At 34.6% G+C, this 9,099-nt stretch overlaps 2 long non-coding RNA genes across 2 annotated transcripts in view; one reads left to right on the top strand and one right to left on the bottom strand.

The window, feature by feature from the left end:
• Positions 1–333: 333 nt before the first annotated feature.
• Positions 334–9,099, bottom strand: part of LOC119083226 — a 15,895-nt gene continuing 7,129 nt past the window's right edge. Inside the window, exons 2-3 of the long non-coding RNA XR_005088821.1 lie at positions 1,357–1,362; positions 334–344 (exon numbers count right to left, since the gene is read on the bottom strand). This is a non-coding gene — a long non-coding RNA (uncharacterized LOC119083226). The remainder of the gene's footprint in view (positions 345–1,356; positions 1,363–9,099) is intronic.
• The window catches only part of LOC119083227, a 22,792-nt gene continuing 21,834 nt past the window's right edge, over positions 8,142–9,099 (top strand). Inside the window, exon 1 of the long non-coding RNA XR_005088822.1 lies at positions 8,142–8,151. This is a non-coding gene — a long non-coding RNA (uncharacterized LOC119083227). The remainder of the gene's footprint in view (positions 8,152–9,099) is intronic.

Below are 9,099 nucleotides of genomic sequence, written 5' to 3'. Positions count from 1 at the left end.
AATTGAAAAAAATGGCGTCATTTTATATTATAAAACAGGCATACAGCTAAGACCTGCACGCTGAAAAATAATATCCAGCACACAACAACAATATTCATTAGGCGGGCATTGTATGATCCTCAGATCAATATGCAGCACACAACTAATGTTCTATAATCGTGAAGCTGTTCCCGATTTCTTCGTCTGGGGTGCATATATGAGTTTTCCGTGCTGGGAACGAAAAGTGAAAGCGAACGTGAGAGAAACAGTTGATGTTTCGACTCTCTATCCAGTAAGAGTATGTGATATTTTTGGTCGGCCTGATGAAAAGTCTGTCACAAAACTAGTGCTAATACGACAAAAGTCTAGTTTCGTGTTTTTATTGACCTCGGCTACGCCTGGGATCTACAAAGTTTTCACGTAAACTTAACTTTTCACCATTTTAGCTCAATTTATGTGAATGACTATTGTTTTTGTATACATCGTATAAGACAAAATGTGGTAGACTGCTCACTGCCAGACGCCTTTCATGAACGGTTCTCTTAGCAATTTATATTTTAATGATAGAACTAGCCGCAATTTAAAGTGGCCTCTATCGTCACAAAATTCATAAATTCTATAAAAAAGGTCAAATTAAATTACACTTCACTAGTGATCAACGCTTTCATTATCTAACGCAACGATACACCCAATACAGTGTAAAGTTCGGAAACACACTCCTATAATGGACCAACGTATCGATTCACCTACTTACCTTTTTTCGATTTATTTTTTTACCTTTACTTTGTAAATTCATATATTAGGATTGAGGATTACTTCCTTCCATGTGTGGGTTCCCATACATTCTGAGTTTATTTAAAAGAGTAGATACAGTTGCTTTTAGATAATCGAATCTGAAACTGAATAATGTCGCAATAATTTATAGGCACGTTGCTTCGAGGGAGTGGCTGAGTGGCATGTAAGGAAAGTTTGACCATGTAATATATTAAGCAGAGCTAACGTATGGTGTTGATACAGTTTGTGAAATAATCGAAAATCATTTTTCATGCTAGCGATGCGAAAATCTTTATTTAGCCACTATGAAGTGTTGGTCAAAATCAAACGATTAAGATGAAAAACGTTGTGTTCACCTCGGGAAGAGAATAGGAAATTCCACCTTGAACGAATTGCAGCCCTCGCTCAGAGTGAAATTTCCTATTTTCTTCCTTTGGTTAACAAATAACTGTTGTGTAAGGCAAGATAACTTTGGGTCGATTCAATAAACTGTGTATATCAACGGATCACTTTCTACGTTATATGTTAGTCGTTTGTTAAAGGTCAACATTATCGAATTACAAATTTCAAAATTAATTTGTTTTCAATAATACAGAGAGGAACAAGTAGCTTTTTCATTATCGATGTTTCCCATCAGTTATATTCGAACGTTATTTATGTTAGCTTTCCTCCTGACTAACCAATGTCAACATTTTCGTTGCCATTAAAAACCCTCCAGCCACCTAACGATAACATTTTCTTAGTAAATATAGAACAAAACATAAATGATGTCAATTGGGCATGAATGTGTAGCATGTGTTCACCATCAAACAGAATATTAAGATCATTTATAATGAACAACGTGAAAGAAAAACATTTCTCTGGTAAAACGTTTTTTCGAACGCTGATAAATTGAATACAATCACCGGTACCTACTGAAGTCACACATTAATAACTTCTGGCAAAATGGTTCCAGATTTTCATTTTCTTTTGCTTCGACTTATAATTTCGGGAACTGAATCAACATTAACAGCGTGCGAAATATTAGTAATTTAATAAGTACATACCGTCCCCTCAGTTCAAACAAGGACTGCGAAACCCTACACTTCAGTACAAATAATTGAACAGAACGATAAACACTGTATACGTGGCGGGACGCTGGGTTAACGTGAACAATTTCGTTTAATAATAACGTTAATTGGTTTTTGGTTTGGAAGATAAATTTTATTAGAAAGATATTTCGAAAGCAATTGGGTTTTTGGGCAGAGGGATTCTTTCGAAAAACAGCCTGCCGAAATCGGACACATTTTTGTTTATATGTGCCTAGACAGGTATTGGTCCAGTGAAGCCAAAAATATATTGGTTTTTAATTCATCGAAGCTTGGCTAGCAAGAGGTGATCGAAAATCGAAAACATCCACTTTTCTTACATAAATCTCTCCAGTTACACAAGCCGTACAAGGTCGTGTGGGGTATCGTTAGAAAGGTAAAATTGCATGCACTGTCGGGGCAAATTAGGTCTTATTGGGTCCTAAACTAAATTTCGTTTCAATTATGATTCACTAGACTTATTCGTGTGCAAATCGGTATAGTGTTCGGTAGAGCACTGTATCGAGTACCGCTGTCGCCATGGTGAGAAATGGTATTTTTGAACTGCATATTAATGCAAAACGTCGAAAGACGTATTCAATTTTCTCACAGATCGAAACAGTAGTCCAAAGGTCTTACTACGTCTTATTGGGCTTAAAATTCATCCACACTGATCAATGTGATAGGTGCAGTTGAAGTTTGAATCCGAAAACGACTGAAGGAATGTGCTTGAGACTGTGTGATTTTCTCTTTCTAATTAGAAATGTAATTACAACAATTCCAATAACTTAGTCTGAAAATTCTATTTTGCCCTGCGGACGTACTACAACTAACATATCCAGTTTACGATAATTCGTTTTCTATTTTCAAAATTTTGATTGGCATAATTCAAATCAAGTAAGTTGAAGTTGAACAAAGTTTTTTAATTAAACATGAATCGTAATTGAATGAGTGAGGATATTGTGTGCATAGAACGAACATACCATCTGATTCAAATTGATTGCATGTATAAGTATACGAACAATTCGCCGTTAAATCGTACCATTGCAGTAAATACTTGAAGTACTTTGAACATAAACTAAGTCAATTACCATCTCATTGAGATTCGAATATTGTGCATGGATAGGATAGTGCAAAAGTTTCAAGAGTTTTGGTAAGTTACTGAATAAATCTCTTGCTTATTCTAGTTATTCTATCTCAAACTCGTCGCATACAACAGATACACTCAGATAGTTCCATTACAAATAATTGATTCCAATAAATGTTGAACATTAACTAAAGCTAATGTGAGATGGAAGGATACAATTACTTCTACAGAATTTCACCACGTTTTTTGTTCATTATTTTGATCGAAATTAGATGGAAATAGTATTTTTCGTACCAAGCCAGGAAATGACGATTAGGATGTGTGCTGAAAAAATCCATTTCCTGTCAAGGTACGAACAACGTTTTGTGCACCGGAGACCGGACAACTGAAATAGACAAAACACATCAATTTACTTGAAAACATAGACACTTCAAATTCACCATATTTGATCAATCGTATAGTCATGGAAAAATTCATGTAATTCCTTTCACGCACAATAAATCGTGAATAAATTCAGAAAAACTTTACATTTAATCACAAAAAATCATGGCAAAATATGTCGTATTTCAGTTGTCCGGTGTACAAGGATACTGGGCAATGCGAAATATTCAGTTTCAGAAAGAATAAGAGTCTGAAAGAATCGAAGGAGATATAATTAGTGAAATGACTTGGTCAAATGTACGTCAGAATTCACATAACTTAATTTTTCATAAAAATCCACTATTATTAAGTGGTACAAAATCTGGCTAGTGGTTTTCCAGGTCGGAAAAAGCAAGTAAATTTCTCGCACCTACTTTTAACTTTAATTATGAAAAAAGCGTCGGAGGAAATTAGATTGGTACACTTATTGAGTGCTTGTTGAAAATGTTTTTCCAACATCATTTTTCATACGATAGTAGTTACCATGTTACCAAGGTAAAATAATCAAATTTAAAATGTGAATGTACCTGGCTATAAAATTAAACGAGAGAGAGAAAAATTGTGTCCGACAAATTGAATTTGGCAGCAACTCATTCAATTATTTCAATATTATAAAATATTCAATCAGCACAGGTGTTGTACATTTAAAAAATGTTTTTAATATTGAAACTTTTTAAATTATTTCAATCACCAGATGACGTGTGCGTATTTCGCTGTTAATTATCATTCTATAAAATTGAATTCATTCATGTAATTTGAAGAACATATTTAATCAAAGGGAAAATGTGTGTCAAAAAACGTTTTTTTTTGTGTAAACATTTCAAGCTTTTGATTACAATTACTGAATAAATTATAAACAGATGCAATATGTGTAATTGATGTGTGAATAACTGCATCACTCTGCATTTATTTAAAATGAAATTGTTGCAATTATCAGAACATTGCAATTTCAAAGTGTTTTCGTATATAGTGTTTATTGAGCTGAATATAGTGACGCGTGTGACACTCATCAAACTCGTATGACTTAAGAGCGCTCACCCCTTGGCAATTTTCTAGCCTACATTTGTGCGCAAAAATATTCGTTTTTTGATGATTTCACTGAACTAAAATCTTTTTTTGAATCGGTGCTAAGCTAAAATTGTAACCTACATTAGCGTTTCTCGTATTTCATTTTTGATGATATCTAATCATGAGACTCCTTTTTGAAAAATGTACGACCGCAATAACAAGCACGAATGTGTTAGCTTTCAACAGAAAATGGATTTCGTTGTAGTCGTTCGACCAGCTCTGAGCAAGAAAAGTGAGCAGTTTAAGAGACATCGGTGCTTTGCTGAAAAGCATACATTAGGGCAATTTATAAATACTTGGATTTTAGTTTACTTGTGATGTTATCTTTTCATCAGAATCATTTTTGAAAAATGTACGACCGCAATTCCGACCACGTTCGTGGTAGCTTTCAGCAGAAAATACATTTGGTTGAAAATTTCGTTGAACTGCTCACTTTTCTCAGAGCTGGTCAACCGACTACAAACAAATGTATTTTCTGTTGAAAGCTAACACATTCGTGATCGGAATTGCGGTCGTACATTTTTGAAAGAGCATTCTGATGGAAAGATATCATCAAAAATGAAATATGAGGCACACCACTGTAGGCTACAATTTTAGCTAAGTATCGGTGCCTCTTAACGAAATTTTCATAAAATGCTCAGTTTTCTCAGGGTTGGTCAAACTGCTACAACCAAATCTATTTTCTGTTGAAAGCTAATACATTAGAGGACGCCAGCTTTTTTGGACAAAAACGATAATGTCCAACAATAACAATAATTCCCAACAACAATGTCCCGTAAAAATGGCGACATGGACAAGTCAATTTTGTATTTATTTTTGATTTTTATTCTAAAAATTTGTAGGAGGCTAACGACATTAAGCTGAACTAAAGTGAACTAAAATCCAGTATTGAAAAGACGCCTAAATGTTTGCTTTTCAGCACAGCACCGATGCCTCTGTTTTTCATCTGAAATCTTAAAAAAATTGTTGCATTTGCTATAATTACTCAGTTTTTATCGTATTTCAATCACATTTTCTCGATACTTACCCCTAGTTTTTAGTTTCTACTTCTTCACCGTGTGATCAAACTTTGGTTCTTGGTACTTCGGCGTCCAATAAAATTGTCAGAACCTAAAAATTACGATGATTTTGTGTTCATATGTTTGGCCTACATTTAGGTGATACATCAGCTAGCACCTAACTTTCCTCAGATAGTACTTGCATACTTCGAGGCGTGGTTCGGAAGTCACTTTATGCCGACGGTTCTGCTGCACTTAGTACTGGCCGTAAAAAAATGTTAGTGAGGTCTCTAGACGAACGAATGAAATCATTTTTTTGAAAATGTTAAAAACAGCAAATGAAAAAAGTTTTTCTCGTTAACGAGTGTGAAGTTTGTGGCCAGAGCGAAGCGAATTCACACAATTTTATTTACAATTAGAGGCAATAACCCGCTATCGTTTCAGAGCTTCTTAGGTGACAAAAAAACATTAGACTCCTACACGGGAACTTTTATACCCTTCTTTCCAATCGTTTAAGTCCTAAATATTAAGGACCTTATTCAGAAAATGTGGTAAAATAAATGTAAAGAGAGCTGCTACTCTTATGTGTAAAAAATTTCAGTGACATACATATCGTGAGGCCTAGTTTTATTAACGTGGAGACTTCATTGTTTCACATGGAAATCGTTTACAAATTATACAAATTTTAATTTAACATTTCATTGTATAGTATTCGAGAATAACTTCAAATTTTTCTCTTGAAATTTTATCGGTTACAACAACAGAAGGGAAATACCGAATTTTCTTCGAATAGGTAAAACCCAATAAAATTTCCAAATACTCTAAGCCTACAGACCCGTTTGAAAGTAGTATTTTATACAAATAATATGCAATATTCCTGGAATGTCACTCCAATGATTCGTATTAAGAGGAGGAGTGAATCAAGAATTTATTTTCATCCTCTTATCTATTGCAGACATAACTATCTACACAGATATAGCAATTCTACTTCTGATAGATATTGTTACTTTCCGTCTCTAATGCGAAACGAGAATGTGGCATACGAAATACATTGCACAAAGGAATTTGTGGGATGGCTTTGTTCTGGAAAATCCATTGTGAAGTTGTGTTCACAGGAATTTTGATAAATTAAACATCTCTTTTACGTAAATAATGTTTTGTAGGTGGAAAACAAAACTTTTATTGATATATACAGACACAAAAATATGCCAAAAGGTACGATGGTACTGATGATTAATAAAACTTGGAATTCTTAGAATAATTAAAATAGAGAAGTGGAAATAACTACCATCCAGATTAGATACCATTATACAATTAAATTTGTCGTTGTTCATCATGTACCAGTACCATACATTTACATAGTGATACGTAGTCTTTGGCGTCTTTGGCACATCTACCACATAATGTTCAATTGATTCTTTGACCGAAACTACGTGAATTCCGAAATCCGTCATTACGCTTCGAATTTCCATCAATATTTTTGGCTTATATCAAAAGAATATGCTGCGACCGTCTTCAGAATGGTTCAATGTCTGTCTTCATTAAAACAGATCCCATACTTTTAGAAGGAAACAAAACGATATTTCAACATTATTTGTAACATTTTTAAAACTTACATGCACAACTGAGAGACATACGTATCGTAAAGTATCGCCGCAAATAGGAAAGATGAATAGTGTACCCTAAAACACATTATTCACGTTATTGCAGATAGTAGAAAATACTTGTGTTGACACAGACATAGTATAGGTATAGAGGTATAGACACAGCAGAGGTAAGGTTGTCAGGTCCGTTTCCAGATTATTAAACGTAGGTGTTGTGACCTTTTCTATCTAATCCTGTTCATCACGAAAATAAGGCCTTAATCTTGGCCTTAATCAAAGACTAACTCTCTGAACAAAGGAAGTCATCTTTGCCCTGTACCTCTGACTTAATCATTATTTTTACACCAATCAGTTCTGCAAATGTCTTCGCGGAGAATAACTCAGGACATAATAACTCCGGACTTCTTTAAAACGGGCCTATACTCGATCTGGGCCTCGCTAAGAGAAGTCTGAGGCTGACTCATCAGTTCTGCAAATGTCCACACGCTTGGAAAATGCTGAAGTTTTCCTAAATGGAATCACTCGGTGACCAATGGCTTTTTTGTGCACATTTCAACACCTCTGCCTGTTCACTGTTCACCTTGCATAATCTGTCTGCTTTGACAATATTCCAATGCATTTGCATTGTGTACGTACATCTCACAGACTTCGTTTCAAAATCGATTTAGTCTGCAATTCGAGTTGAAAACTATCTAAAAAGCGGTTGATTCAGGATGTGGCGTTGCACACATCACTTTATAATGTATATATTCCGATTGTTACCAATGAATGTTCTCGTTACGTGTTACCACAGGTAACATTGATCACCGTCCAATTATGTATGGATGGAAGTTAAATATAATTCGCATTTCCGTTCATTTTCAAATATTTTATCTATTTTCAATCGGTGGCAGAGCCTGTTGATTTAATTATTGATTTCTTTCACTCGATTGATTAGTGAATGTATCCATATGACGTATAATACATTCAACATATCCAGCAGCTATCGATATTGATTGTTATGTATCGATGATGTCATGATGTTTCTCATCCACCGTATTAAAACACTTTGTGAATGGTTATGTTTTGGATGTTACTTTTGTTTATTTGAATATTAGGTTGATTACAACCATATTTTACACGCAGTGTCTGGTAACGAAGAGCATATATGCGTCGTTCTGGTTTTCATTGCGGCTGTACCGAATTTAATGTGAATAAATTAATTATACATGGCGTTGAACTGAAAGGGTTTTTTTGTCAGCCGCTCTAATTGTTTGAGGTTTTGGCTTTATTTGAATAATAGAAAACTGATACAGGTACGCTCTCAATCCCCAGATTGTAATGAAAATTTTCCATGATATAATGCAACTTTACAAAATGCTGGTAATGGAAAGTTTGCAATTTTTTTGATCTCATCACTTACGACTACGTGTGACAAAAAAAAGGTTGTGCGTCCGACTGAGAGACAATTAGACAATTAGAGAACATGTAAGTCGCAAAAAATGTATTCATTTCATTTTAATCTTCGTATTTGAACCATTCATGCCATCCGTTTCTGCAAAGACTCCTTTGGATGGAAGTGTTGTGTTCGTATATGGAAGTTGTTCACAAATGTAAATTGGACGGACTTGTAATTCGTTGGACATTTTTGAGATATAATCTTTTTTCATAAATAATTCATTGTCCACTTTATGTACATGATCTAATCTACCGTTGAATAACATTATTTAAAAGCACTGAATTCGGTGACTTTTAATGAATTATTGTTAAGAGTGATATCGCCAAAACTTGAACCAATTTCAAAACAACGGCTCAGCGATTCGGGCAAGCTATAGCTCGTTTGAATCGTCATTCAATTCTGAGAAATAGGGATCTTTTACTTTTTCTGTTAGTTTCCCATTTTCGGAGTGAACACGTGAAAGTAATAGCATGTCAATGGGTCGTGAAAACAGTTTTTCGGTGATAGCTCGAGATAGAAATCTTTCTAAAATGTGAAATGTTGTAGGAATATAGGCCTCTAGCAGACCTTCAAAACGAGTATAATCATCGGTAAGGACAGCTACCCGTTCTGGACTTATGACTCAAAATATGGTGAATGTTTGGACAGTGCTGCTGGCTTGCAA

This window comes from Bradysia coprophila, unplaced genomic scaffold, assembly GCF_014529535.1.
Source record: "Bradysia coprophila strain Holo2 unplaced genomic scaffold, BU_Bcop_v1 contig_583, whole genome shotgun sequence".
In the NCBI taxonomy this organism is placed as follows: Eukaryota; Metazoa; Arthropoda; class Insecta; order Diptera; family Sciaridae; genus Bradysia; species Bradysia coprophila.
The sequence above is the reverse complement of the archived record's forward strand: the minus strand, read 5'-3'. Positions and strand labels throughout refer to the sequence as shown.